Source organism: Equus asinus, chromosome 7 (assembly GCF_041296235.1).
Source record: "Equus asinus isolate D_3611 breed Donkey chromosome 7, EquAss-T2T_v2, whole genome shotgun sequence".
Classification (NCBI taxonomy): Eukaryota; Metazoa; Chordata; class Mammalia; order Perissodactyla; family Equidae; genus Equus; species Equus asinus.
In genome coordinates, this window is record NC_091796.1 from 24,950,794 (window position 1) to 24,964,213 (window position 13,420).

Here is a 13,420-nt window from a genome sequence, read left to right on the forward strand (position 1 = left end):
TTTGCGTATAGAATAAAATAATGTCAGAATCGAGGGGAACACAGAGATCACCTGGTTTTTGCAACCTCCTCATTTTACAGATGAGAGATCTGAGGCCCAGAAATGTCAAGTGACTTGCCAAAAGTCACTTGCCATTTTATTTATATGTTTTCAAGTGGCCCTATTAATAGTGTTTCTGATTTATGTGTAAGCACACATGATCAAAAAAAAGCTCAATGAGCTCTTATCAAACAGGGTATTTATCATAGCCTCAAATTATGTGTAGTAAACTTTAAGAAATTTTTGACATCACTTCCTCTGAGCCTGTGCTACTATTTATAAGTAGTCACGAAATAATTGTGTTTTATTGTTCTGCACTCAAGAGGGATCTCAAGAGTTTACAAGACCAGGCAAAGCAGTGACCTGTCAATACGCCCTTCCTGTGCTTTCTCACCTGTACTAAAGGGAAACATCCACACCACTCATTAACTACTCTGCTCCAGGAATTATAAACAAATTGGTGACACGACCTGTTCCATGGGCTTCGAGGTTTGCTGGTTCAATTGGTTGGAACTTACTCCCTGTTACGCTGTTACACACTATGCCCAATTAAGACGGGGGATCAGCAAGACTAGCCTTGTTATCCTGGAGGTGAAAGTTTAGTGGGGGAATCTCAGTTATGGAAGGACCTCGAAGACCTGGTAGTGGGTTATAGACCGATGTTGGAGGTGCCAGAGGGCTGCCGTTCTATATGTTTGCGCTGAGGAACGATGCAATGCAGATGGCATTTCAGGGTTATCGGGCAAGGAGGTGCCATGAAGAAGGGAAGGAGAGGAGCCTAGAGTAAGAGTGGTAATAATCAGCATGTGGTTACTGAGGACCTGCCCTGGCTGAGAGCAGGAGGGAGGATCTGAGACTTCTCAAGGAAATAATGCCTGAAAATTGATGGCTAGTGGGATGACGGACAAAAAAGAAGAGTGAGTTAATGATGCTCCAAGTTTTGGAATTTTGAGTGATTGAGACATTGGTGATGGTCTTAGACAAAGCTAAGGGAGCTGAGGAGGAAGCCTCTACCCTAGATCGAGGAGAAGAAACTGTTTGAGTCCTGGTGCTTCTTGCTTTTCCTTGATATGAATCTGTCTGTACTTTCAGAACTCTGTATTTCAATGAGTTCTTCTGAAAGCCAGTTAATGCTGTTAATGGTAGCTTTTAATTTTACTATGAATAGGTAATTGCATCATAGAGAAGCAAAAAAAATAATCTGTATGTAAATTCTGGATTATCCTTTTTGACTGCCTACGTCAGGGATAGACGAGGTCTGCATCTGTTTTGACTGGCAGGAGAGGCATATGACCCAGGCGGAGGCACGTACATTTGTTACATCCCTGTCTTTTTCTAGAATGAGGGTGTTTCACATCTCTGGTTCTATTCTTGGACCTGAAGAGCTAAAAATTTGGGTGTGAACTGGCTTGTCAAGCTAGCCAGGGCATGAATTGCAACAGGTCTCTAACAACAACCTTGACCGTGCTTTGACTTTTGACTCAAGAAGGATTGGACCTGTTCCCAGATTTTAGACCTGAAATATCCTCTCACCACAAAGTAAAGCCAGAGTGTGGCTATACGCCAGTCTCACTGGTGTGTACTTGGCACTGGTAATGAGGCAACACTCAGCCTTCAAACCACAGGGGATTCTGGGTTAACTATGTAATTCTAACCCTTTGATGTGTCTTAAATGTTCTGATACGGTTAAAGAGAGGACAAACAATGCGTTTATAACGATGCAGAATATATTGTTCCCAATTTTTTGAGCCCTTAAATCTAGTAAACTAGGTAGGTTCCACAAATTATACACTAGCCTACTTCAAAGGTGCCCGCTTTCCCTTTCACCAGCATCTACCCACCACCCCAACCTGTGAACAGTGTTTTCCATCTCTCGTAACTTTTGTTCTCCTTCAGTGCTTTCTTTTATGGGAAACCCAACCACCCCAGAAGAATTTTACTCATTTGTTTAATAAAACAGTAGTATACCGGTCGGCATCTTCAAACTACACAGTGACAATGCTTGAAATGTATAGGGCTAGAAGTTTGAGAGTGGCTGCTGAACGCTGTGCTTGAAGTCACTTTAGTAAGTAGAAGTGGCTAAAAGTCAAAAGTAACCAGCAGCTTTGGGACACACGTACCTAGAAAGGAAATCCCCCCACAAGGTGTTTTGTTTTGTTTTTCAACCCAAGAAGTACATAAACCAGGACATAATTTATCCTGGCTTTTCATGCTGTCCTTTCTACATGATGTAAATAAAACCAATTCGTTTGTCTCTTCCAAATGGCGATGTTGTGAAAGTATTTCTGAACAATTAACGTCATGGTTCTTTGCTGACATTCACGTTACAAGCCAGATCTTAGGTGTATGGATAAAAAGCTAATGCATTTGGCTTGGATAGCTCTTCAGACCCTGAGAAGGGTGCTTTGTACCTACTGTTGAGGGGTAATGCACAGGATGCTTCATGATAAGGCTTAACACGCTGATGAACCAGAGCAGAAGCAGCAAATATCTAGCAGCACAAGCATACAGTCGAGATAGCTGTGAAACTTCTTGACAGACGGAAACAGTCCTCGGGGATATTAATTCTTATTTTGACACTTAAAAAACTAGTATAACTGAGCAAGTGACTGTCTAGTAGCGGCTCAAATTCCTCCCTGGAGGAAGCCCTGTGTTTTTTCTCAGCTGGATTCTAGCCCTGGATGAATCTCTGGGCCTCAGTTTCCTCGATTATGAATAGAGATTTAGCAGAGATTTCCCTCTGCTGTGGGGACAGGGAGTGGGGGTTGGGGAGTGACCGTTAATGGGTATGGGATTTCTTTGGGGAAGGATGAAAATGTTCTAAATTTGATTTTTGTGATGGTCGCACAAGTCTGTGAACGTGTTACAGAATGGAATTCGACACTTTAAATGGGTGAACTGCATGGCATGTGTTAAAGGCTGGTTCTTCAAGCCTTTAAGCCGCCCAGCGTGTGGCGCTTTGTTACAGCAGCCTGCAAGGGTTACTTTTATTTTTCAACTTGGCTGGACCACGGTGCCCAGATATTTGGTCAAACATTACTTTGGAGTTTCTGTGAAGTGTTATTTAGATGAGATTAACATTTACCTCTGTGGACTTTGAGTAAAGCAGCTTACACTCCCTGATGTGGGTGGGTTTCGTCCTATGAATGGAAGGCCTGAATAGAACGAACATTGGCCTGCCCTGAGCAAGAAGGATTTCTGCCGGGAGACTGCCTTTGGGCTGCAATTCTTCCCTGGATCTCCAGCCTGCTTGCCTACCCTGCAGATTTTGGACTTGCACCTCCACAGTCCTGTGAGCTAATTACTTAAAATTAATCGATGGGTCTCTCTCTCCTCTCTCTCTCTCTCTCTGTATATACACACACATACCAACACACACACACATGCACACGCACACACACACATCCTGTTGGTTCTGTTTCTCTGGAGAACCCTAACTAATATATTGCCCTAGCAAACTAAGACAATATGTGAATTATATCTTAATAAGGCTGCTAAAAAAAAACAAACAACTAAGAAGGCTGCATCCCAAATATTAGCAATAATTATTTGGTGGTAGGATTTGGAGTGTTTGGGGTTTATTTTTAGTTTAGCTTATGCAGACTTGTGATTTTTTTGTGACCATGTGTTGTTTGTATAATGATAATTTAAGAAAAGTTTTCCATTCAGAGGGATGTGTTGAAGCAAGGTTAGATAACACAGAACACACAGGAATAGGAATATGGTGGCTTGCATTGTGATACCGCTTAGAACAATGATTTGGATGGAACACAAGTCAAATTCCAGCTTCTATAATGAGAAAATCCCAGCATACACCAGTTAGCTTATGATATAGCTGCTAAGGTTGCTCCCTGGAATATGTGTAATTAAGGAATTTCATTTTTCCTACCAACTCTATTTTTCTGCAATTTTCAGTTATTCTTTCAATCTGCTAGCAAGCTTTTTACTGAGCGCCAGCTCTGTCCAAGGACTGCACTAAATACCAGAGATTGAAAGATAAAAAAATACACTGACGTCAACCAAGACGTTTAGACTATAGTGGGGAAGACAACACGCCACAATCAGGTAAGGGCACCCATAGGGTAAGCCAAGATAGTTATTCGGGCACATGGGAGGGGCCAGAGAGGACGAAGGAGAACCAGCCGGCAGCCAAGGGTTTGCTTGGGAACAAGGCTGGGAAATACCTGCAAATCTGCTCTCCTTTAGGGTACTGTAGATCTGGTTCAGGAGAGAGGAAAAGAAGACTGCAGAAGGCTTTGCCTGTTCGCCAGGGCGTTCAGAAAGCTCAGGAGGAACGCAGCTGAGGCAGTCCAGAGCCTAACTGACCAGGTTGGACTTTCACAAGGGTCAGCCGAGCTTGGGAGCTCAGATGATATGAACATGCCCTTCAGGGGCAGGGACGGAGACGTGATAAGCCTCCTCTCCAGGAAGCAATGGCACGCACGCTGTGGCTGAGGCTGTGAACTCTTAGAGCCCTGGTCCCTGATAATGGGGCATGGGCGTGTATTCTTTGGATTAGGGAGGGTGGGAAAAGAGGGGGGCCTCTGAGAGTCTTGCCCAACCCCCTGGTTGCTCACTTATCTGTGGATCACAGATATGTGGATCACATATCTGTGTGCCATACCCTCCACCAGGCTGCGAACAGGTCAGAGGCTGTCTTAGTTGTGATTGCAATCTTTACCTGATGCCCCTGCCACAACTTGGCCCCGCTGTCCAAGGCAGGCAGAGAACTCAGGAATTTGTAGGAGGATTGACCCCTGCAGGCTGAGAGATGGAAGAGCAGATGGTGCAGGCAACTTTGGATTTGGCCCAGATCTCGTAAGCTGTAGTCTCCTGAGATAGCATGGGATGCTCGGGGGCACATCTTGGGCATTGAGAACTCTGATGGCTCTGGACAGTAGGGAACGCTGCCCACTGAGGGACAATGACAGTGTACATAGATCCTGGGAATGGCAAAGCCTCTCTGCTGGCAGTGCTGGTGGGATTGGGGTGTCATTGTAGCAAGAAAAGATTAGTGCTCAGCACCCAAGTCCTGAAAAAGGAACACTAGGGACAGAGACCTGTGACATCATTTATGCTGGAGGCAAGGACACTGTGTAGACCTGCTCTGACTGACTGTGGGGGAGAGGTTTGGACCAGACTAGAACCGATAAGGATCTGAAGGCTCTGTTTGCTGACGACCCACTGTACCTCATGCTTTCCTAAGATCTTTTTCTGGACATTATTTAGAGACCTTAGGGTCTATTTTATACAGCAGGAAGGAGTTAAGCCAGATTAAAGACTATGAAGCAATCCCAGTAAATGGAATGACTTATCCCTAAAAAAAGAGCATTTACTGCATCTGATTAACCTTTGAAAGCTTGCCGGTGTCCTACATTTTCAGAAAATTTAAATGAGGAGTTGCAATGGTTAATGTAGTGTACACAGTTAGATTTAGTAAGTGTTTGTTAAGTAAACCAACAAGCACACATACAAATCAGTTCAATTCAACAAATGTTTGCTAGATGGTTAATAAGTGTCTTTATGGGGATTAGAGTCACGTTCAATGGCTTAACTTTTACTGAGACACAGTGAGAAATATATTTTATGTTGTGACCCAATACACACATACACACTCACACACAACTGCAACAGAAGTTTCACCAAACAATTTTTGTCTTACTAGGTGAAATGCATTCTGATATCTTCTATTCCACGTCTTAACAAAAAAGCTGATTAAGACCCACTGAACTGATTTCATGAGCTGTTAATGAGTCACAAGGCACAATTTGGAAAATAGTAGCTGATACATGAAGTTGTTGAATTTCTAATTTCGTCTTCATTTAGCTTAAAGTTGAAGGAGAGAATTCAAAAGCTGGTGATCACTAGTAGGTGCCTACTCACTTCCTAGTGTCATGAACAAACGTGTGTCAGGGGAGCCGAGTGGCCAAGAGGAAAAAAAGTGAGTGATTTCCCATTGACCCTGAAGGAAGCTGGGAAATCAGTCTTTTCCCTTTGGCTCTCTTCCCACAAGCTAGAGAGCATCATGACAGGCAGTGATAAACAAATCTGTCATCACTGAAGACACAAAGACTTTCCCCTATTAACAAATCTTTAATTAAAGAGTTTATAACATATGCAATTGTTAGCAAAAGGAAAACACCTACGAATGAATTCCTTGAAAATGCAATCAATCCAGAAGATGCTAGTTCTAGAGAAGGTCTCCCAAGTTCATGACTCAGATTCTTAGAGTCCTTGTTACTGAGCAGTCACACAGGTTCGTTCATCCAATACACAGGAGGGCCAATAACTGGAATGCCAGGCTTGCGGCAAGGAAAGAGTTTTATTATCAAAAGGCAGCCAGATTAGGAGATGGGAGTTAAAACTCAAAACCACCTCCTCAAAGGGAGAAAGGTAGGGGTTTTTCTCTGGGGTTTTAGGTAGGGGAGGGGGAGCATGTGGCTTTGCTGGTTGGTGCCTTCCCACCAGCCTGCGTTTGTTCTTGAGGACCGAATTTCTTTTCCCTTGACTTGTCTGGACTTTTCTGGTTAGTTTTCATCTTCAGCCTGCATTTGGCCTTGTAAGGCTGAATCTTGAAGTCTGGACCTTAATTTCCTGGGAAAAACAGCTCACTCCTATACTAAGGAGGGACAGAAAGAGGTGGTTAGTTTTAAACAACAGTTGGTTGTGCTGAGTATGCACAGGGGCAGTTAGCAAAGCTCATCTCAAAGTTTTCGCCCAAGGAAGATTTTAACTTCTTCATTCTCAGTTTCGTTCTGTCTCTACCCCATTAAGAACTGGCCACTCTTGCCTTTCTCTCCCCTTCTCCTTTATTATTTCTCTCATAACACCTATGACAAACTATTCCTTATACATTATTGGCTTACAATCTTTCTCCCAGATTACGAGCTTCTTATAGACAAAAAATGGTTTTGTCTCCATCTTTATATTCCCAGAGTGAGGCACAAAATAAGTGCTTTGAAAATGTTTGTAGAATGATTGAATGATATTGATTCAAACTGGTTAGGAAGATATCAATAGGGAAAAGCAGAGATTTGTTAACTTATTGAGGAAAAATAAGCTGCAAAAAGAAAGAGTAGACTTTCTGAAAAAGATCTTGAAATTCTAACTGATCACGACTTGAATAAGGTGCAGATAAGGGCATAGTAGGAGATATTCTTACACAAGAAGTGCATAGAGTGGGGCTGGCCCAGTGGCGCAGCGGTTAAGTTTGCATGTTCCGCTTCTCGGTGGCCCGGGGTTCGCCGGTTCAGATCCTGGGTGCGGACATGGCACCGCTTGTCAAAAGCCATGCTGTGGTAGGCGTCCCATGTATAAAAGTAGAGGAAGATGGGCATGGATGTTAGCTCAGGGCCAGTCTTCCTCAGCAAAAAGAAGAGGATTGGCAGCAGTTAGCTCAGGGCTAATCTTCCTCAAAAAAAAAGAAAAAAAGAACTGTACACAGTACCCTTATGGTTCTTATATTGAATTTTGAATCATAGATCTCAGATCTGTGAGAAATCTCCTCATCCAGCTTTCTACCTTTAAAGAGTTTTTTTTAATAGATAAAGCAAACATAACAAAATTTGAGATTTATATGAATTTAATCTTAACTGTTGGGTTGTATCTGAGAGTTTTGTAACTGATGAGAGATGTGAGTGACGAAGGGCAGAGAGCAGTGCTTCACAACCCTACAGACTACTTTCATGGGATAGAAGGTCCGTACATGCAGACCCTGTTACCAATGTCGTATCCACCCCCTACACTTCTTTCTTGCTAAAACAGTCTTGATTTTGTTCTGGGTAGTAATGTGACTTAGTCCAGTTGATGAATTGTTATTAGTCTAAGAAAATTATGGAAATCCATCTTTCCTTTGCCAGATACTGGTTTTCTTGCCTCTCTTGCAATTGGAAAGAAGTGTCCACGTGGCTAGTTCTGGTCAAAAATGCGTAAGAGGAAGTATGCTGAGAGACTTCTGGTAAGGATTTTTTATGCTGAGAAAGATGTGGCTGGTGCTATTCTTCCCCATTCATTCCACCTCGAATGTGGAAAGATGCACTGGAGATGTGGTAACAACCTCAGACAAGCAGGAGGGTGAAGCACTGGTGTAATGACAATAGCTAGAGCAAGTAAAAAGATGAAAAGAACTGAGGTCCTTGAAGGCACCGCTGAGCAGGTGAGCCAATGCTAATAGCTCCTATCTCTGGATTTTTGTGTTATGTAATAAAACAAAACAAAATAAAAACAACTCTTTATTTTTCAGACACTATGGATTGGATATTCTGTTACTTGCATCTGAAACTATTCCTGATTGATATGGGGTACATCACTGACTGGATCTTCTCAGTTTTATCAGAAACACTTACTAGCATTACTGCAAAACAATTGGACTATTTTAGTAAAATGCCAATAGGGGGATTTTGGTTTTACAAAAAGAATTAATTCATACCCAAAATAAAAACACAGTACCAAAAGATCAATCTAAAGATATATACAGGCTATCGTTTTTTTTTTTTTTTAAAGATTGGCACCTAAGCTAACAACTGTTGCCAATCTTCTATTTTTTTTTTATTGCTTTTTCTCCCCAAATACCCCTAGTACGTACTTGTATATTTTAGTAATGGGTCCTTCTAGTTGTGGCATGTGGGATGCCGCCTCAACATGGCCTGACGAGAGGTGCCATGTCAGTGCCCAGGATCCGAACCAGAGAAACCCTAGGCCACCTAAGCAGAGCGAGCGAACTTAACCACTGGGCCACGGGCCGGCCCCAAGCCTATCTTTTAAGAATCAGTAAGAAAGAAGGTAAGGAAAAACTGATGTTTATTGAGTGTCTACCACTGGCCTGGCTCTACACCGGATGTCTTCCCAATTAATCCTCACGAATCTCACAAGAGGTTCCATTTTTTCCCGCCTTATATATGACGTACCTGAGCCTTATAGATGTTAAAATGACCTGCCCAAGGTCACACAGTAAACCCTAGAGACAGGAGGTAGGCATAGAGAATTATTTTAATGATCTCCAAACGAATAAAGTTTTCTAATGAATAATGTTTTATTCATTTGCACTAAATTGAAGCAGATCTCAATTAGAGAAAAAGTTAAATTATATAATATGTAAAGGAAATGGATTTTGATTACTTTGAATTGTTACAGCACCCAATTAAGTTAATAAAAATCTTAGTAGATTACCTTATGGATCTTGCTTTAATAAATATATAAGATTTCTTTCTAATTAGTACATCCTTTTTTTTTCTTTTTGGTAAAAGGTGTTTCTAAAATACTTGAAAGTGCTAAAAAAATTTTTATCTTTTACGATATCTAAACCTTCCTCCCATCAAACTTGCTCATATATTAAGTGCTGCTAATTGTCAGTTGTAAAAGTCAAACTTCAAATTAACCCTTGTCTGCATAAGTTCCAAATTATGAGGCTCAATTAAGTTTTACTACACATAAAAGGTTATTATTTGGATAAAGGTGAGCAGCAGATCTAACGTGAAGAAATGGAAGCTAATTAGCTCAGGCCACCAAAAAAGATCTTTCAAATAGGCTTTCATTCTCTAGAACCATCTCTTACATAAAGCCTTTGTTGACTAGTGCCATTGTGGCAATCTTTTATGAGTAGTGACAGGGAGAGTGAACCAAACAAACAATATTGGAGAGACAGGGAGACCCCTCGGCTGCCCGGAGCTGGAGTGGGTCTGGAGATGGAAGGTGTGCAGATAACAGGTGAGGGGAGATAACGTTGGAGAAGTAAAATGGGGCAGAGCCTGGAAAGCTTTGAGAATCAGTATGAGGAGCCTGAACTTGATCTTGAAAAGTTCTTGAAGGTTCTAGAAGATTAGTTGTATGTTATGTTGAGGGATCCTGCAAAGTGCACAGAGAATGAGGTCAGGGAAATTCATTTCGATTCTTTAATTCATCTATAAACTTCTTAAGGGCTGAGGTTTTATCTCTCATCTGTTTGCTGTCCTTGTATGTATAAGCCACATTGTGTCCAAGATATGAATCCAAGAAATACTCCATAAACAATTATGATTGTGTTGACTGAAATAAAGAGTCTAGGTAAAAGTTAAGGGAAGGAGTTTATTCAGTAATCAAAGTGAGGAACTCCGGTCCTGAGAAACAGGCCAACAGAGTGTTCTGAGGAACTGCTCTGAGGTCCACAGACCTGAGTGCAGTTTTTATACCTTTTAACAAAGCAGTGTAGGCGCAGGAAAGGCCTTACATGTCTAATAGTCTCAGCCTTCAAAGAGAGAAAGAACTTTTTGGTTATATGTCAAACGAGGCTTGGACTATTGGTGTTATCTCTGTGTGGAGGGAGGCAAGGACCAGTGTTGTTACTTTTCCCCTCAATCTCTAAGAAATGAGGTGGGAAATGTGAGGGCGAGGTACCCTTTATCTCTTCCTGTTGCTGATTCATCCTGCTGCCGTCTTCAGTCATGAGATGAGGGGTTGCAAGGTCATCTAAACACAAGCTTAGGAGGCCTGCATGGGGCTTCACAGCGCAGCATGGATTTTTATTGTACTGACTTTAAGCCTATGCAGCTTGCTTGCTAGATTCACCTATCAGACCATGGAGAGGGGTCCCAGTTTCATTCACGATTGTTTACCCAACCCCAGACCAATGAAGTGACAATGTTAGCAAGAAACACAAGCTCGAGGTTGAAGTAATGAAACTCTGGAATTTTTGCAAATCTTCTTTCTGGGAGGTCTCTAAGAACGAGTGAGCAACAGTTGGGGTGAGTTACTTGGTGGTAGTTTATTTGTGCCCGGCAGTCAATCAACCTGGTGGTTACAGGAGAACCCTAAATTTGGGTTCTGAATCCACTGAAGCAAAGAGAATGGAACATGTGGTGGCAGAGACAACACCTAAGACAGAGGTCAAGACATTCTTCCTTTCCCTCATTCCCAATTCTATTGAACTGTGTGATCCCAGAGTACTCGGTACTGAGTGACATCTCTGTGGATTGCCCTTCATCACTTTCTCTGCAGTTCAGGTCTGTAGTCATGGACCCTAAGTCTCAAACAACTGGATGGCTACTTTTTATAATTAATTAATTAATTTGTATTCCAATTAAACTTTATTTATGGACACTGAAATTTCAATTTCATGTAATTTCCATGAGTCATGAAATATTTTTCTTCTTTTTTTTTTTTGCTATCTTCCCCCATTTCCCCCACCCCCTACTCCCTCCCTGGGAAATCACCAATCTGTTCTCTGTTTCTTGAGTTCAGTTTTTTTAGATTCCACATGTAAGTGAGATCATACAGTATTTATCTTTCTCTGTCTGACTTATTTTGCTTAGCATAATGGCCTCAAGGGCATCATGTTGTTGCAAATGGCAGGATTTATTTCTTTTTTATGGCTGAATAATATTCTATATATATATTTACAGCATGTCTTCTTTATCCATTCACTTGTTGATGGACACTTAAGTTATTTCCATGTTTTGGCTGCTGGGAGTAATGCTGCAATGAACATGGGGGTTCAGAAACCTCTTTGAGAGAGCGATTTCGTTTCCTTTGAATATGTACCCAGAAGTGGAATTGCTTGATCATCAGGTCGTTCTATTTTTAATTTTTGGAGGAACCTGCGTACTTTTAGAAAGCCCTAAACTCACAACTTGGAAGCAGGTAAAATTGATGAGTCTTCATTCATATTTCCTCTAAAACAACCAACTCCCAATTAACTGATTTTAAAAACTCATTGATTTTACAGCATTTCAGTCTTTATACAGCTTTCTAGAAGCACATCTACTGAACAGTGTGAGCTTCTCTTTATTTACCCCTGGCTGCAACCTTGCTACATTTCAAGGCACATCTCCTGAACGTGCTCCAGGACTTCTGAGTCTGGAAACTTTCCTGGTTGACAATGCATGTTTTGATTGCAGTAGTAAAGTCACTGTGGACTAGAAAAACCTGTTCTGTTCCACATTTAGCATGTAGTGTTCATTTTGACTTTAATTATTACATATTTTAGATGGAAGAGGAGTGGTGTCTGGATGTGGAATGAGGAAGGAGGAAAAACACATCACAAAGGGCTTTGGCTAAGGTCTTCCTAGAAAGATAAGGGTTTTCCATTCAGCGTTTTGAATTTGCTTGCATAAATATGTTACAAAATTGCTATAACTCTAAGCTGTATTATCAAGTTACACCATGAAGACGGACGTCCCATACAGCAGGTCCTTGCAAGGAAAGAGCAAGAAGAGGGGATGGCCACTCCCTAGTTCCAATGATTGGACAAATTCAACCTTTGGCCATTAAGTTAATTCCAGGATGGATTTCACAAATGCTCAGAGTGGGGCTGATATTAGGATAGCTGTGATAGATCAACCCGGTGTGGCATTGTATAGAGCAAATGCCATCAGTAAAATTATGCTAAGAGTCCCAGGCTACTAACTCCTCCAGGACACCATCTTGAGAAGCATCCTAACTGCACACTTAGATGACCATTTGTGGCGAGTATGTGGGAGGAGGGGTTGCAATTTCCCACACTGACGAAGTGGTGTGCCTTAGTAATATATAGGGAATGCTGCTTACTTAAATTGGCTGTATCTAATTCTATCCCACGCCACATTATCATCATCAGTAAAGAGAAGATCCTGTTATTGCTGTGTTGTCCAATTTGAAGAAAGTCACCCGTGTAATTCTTTATTAAAAGTCATTTAATAGTCGTGTTACCCTGAGAAATGGCTGTGGAGACCTTCAGCCAGTGACCATCTTTTATACAACAAAGAGAAAGCCTATCGTCATAAACAATTTACCACCCCCACACACAAATGAAATTAGTGCTAAACAAACGCCCCTTTGCTTAAGCTACTATTGCATTTATTAGCCACTGGGAAATAAGAAAATGCGTTTTTTAGCAAGCTGACTCCTTATAATTCCTGTTATATTTCTGTAGAATTAGAGTGTTGTGACACCTCAAACCAATGTTTGCTTTTGTTGAAGTGAAAAGCAACACTAAAAATGTGCTGAAGATTGTAAAGATTCAGACAAATGGAGCAATCATTTGCTAAAAGTCCACTCCATGGACTGAAGGTTTGTGTCCCCCTAAAATTCTTATGTTGAAACCTAGTCGCCAGTAGGATGGTGGTGTTTGGAGGTGGAGCCTTTGGGAGGTGATTAGGTCATGAGAGAGGAGACCTCAGGAATGGGATTAGCACCCTCACAGGACGAGACAGGAGAGAGCTTGCTTCCTCTATCTGCTCTCTGCCATGTGAGGACACAGCCAGGAGACGGCCATCTGCAAACAGGAAGCCAGCCCTCACCAGACACCACATCTGCTGGCACCTTGATCATGGACTTCCCAGCCTCCGGAACTGGGAGAAATAGCTGTTTGTTGTCAAGCCACCCAGTCTGTGGTACTTTGTTATAGCAGCTGGAGTGGGCTAAGACACCC

At 41.8% G+C, this 13,420-nt stretch overlaps 1 protein-coding gene across 3 annotated transcripts in view; it reads left to right on the plus strand.

Annotated features, from left to right (window-relative positions):
- Window positions 1-3,176: 3,176 nt before the first annotated feature.
- Window positions 3,177-13,420, plus strand: part of MRO (maestro) — a 36,297-nt gene continuing 26,053 nt past the window's right edge. Inside the window, exons 1-2 of one of the 3 annotated variants that reach the window (XM_044774739.2) lie at window positions 3,177-3,331; window positions 3,955-4,104. The gene's annotated coding sequence lies outside the window, so the exon portion shown is untranslated. Of the gene's footprint in view, window positions 3,332-3,954; window positions 4,105-4,202; window positions 4,369-13,420 lie in introns of those variants that run through there. The other 2 variants (XM_070513044.1, XM_014846670.3) reach the window with 2 other exon arrangements.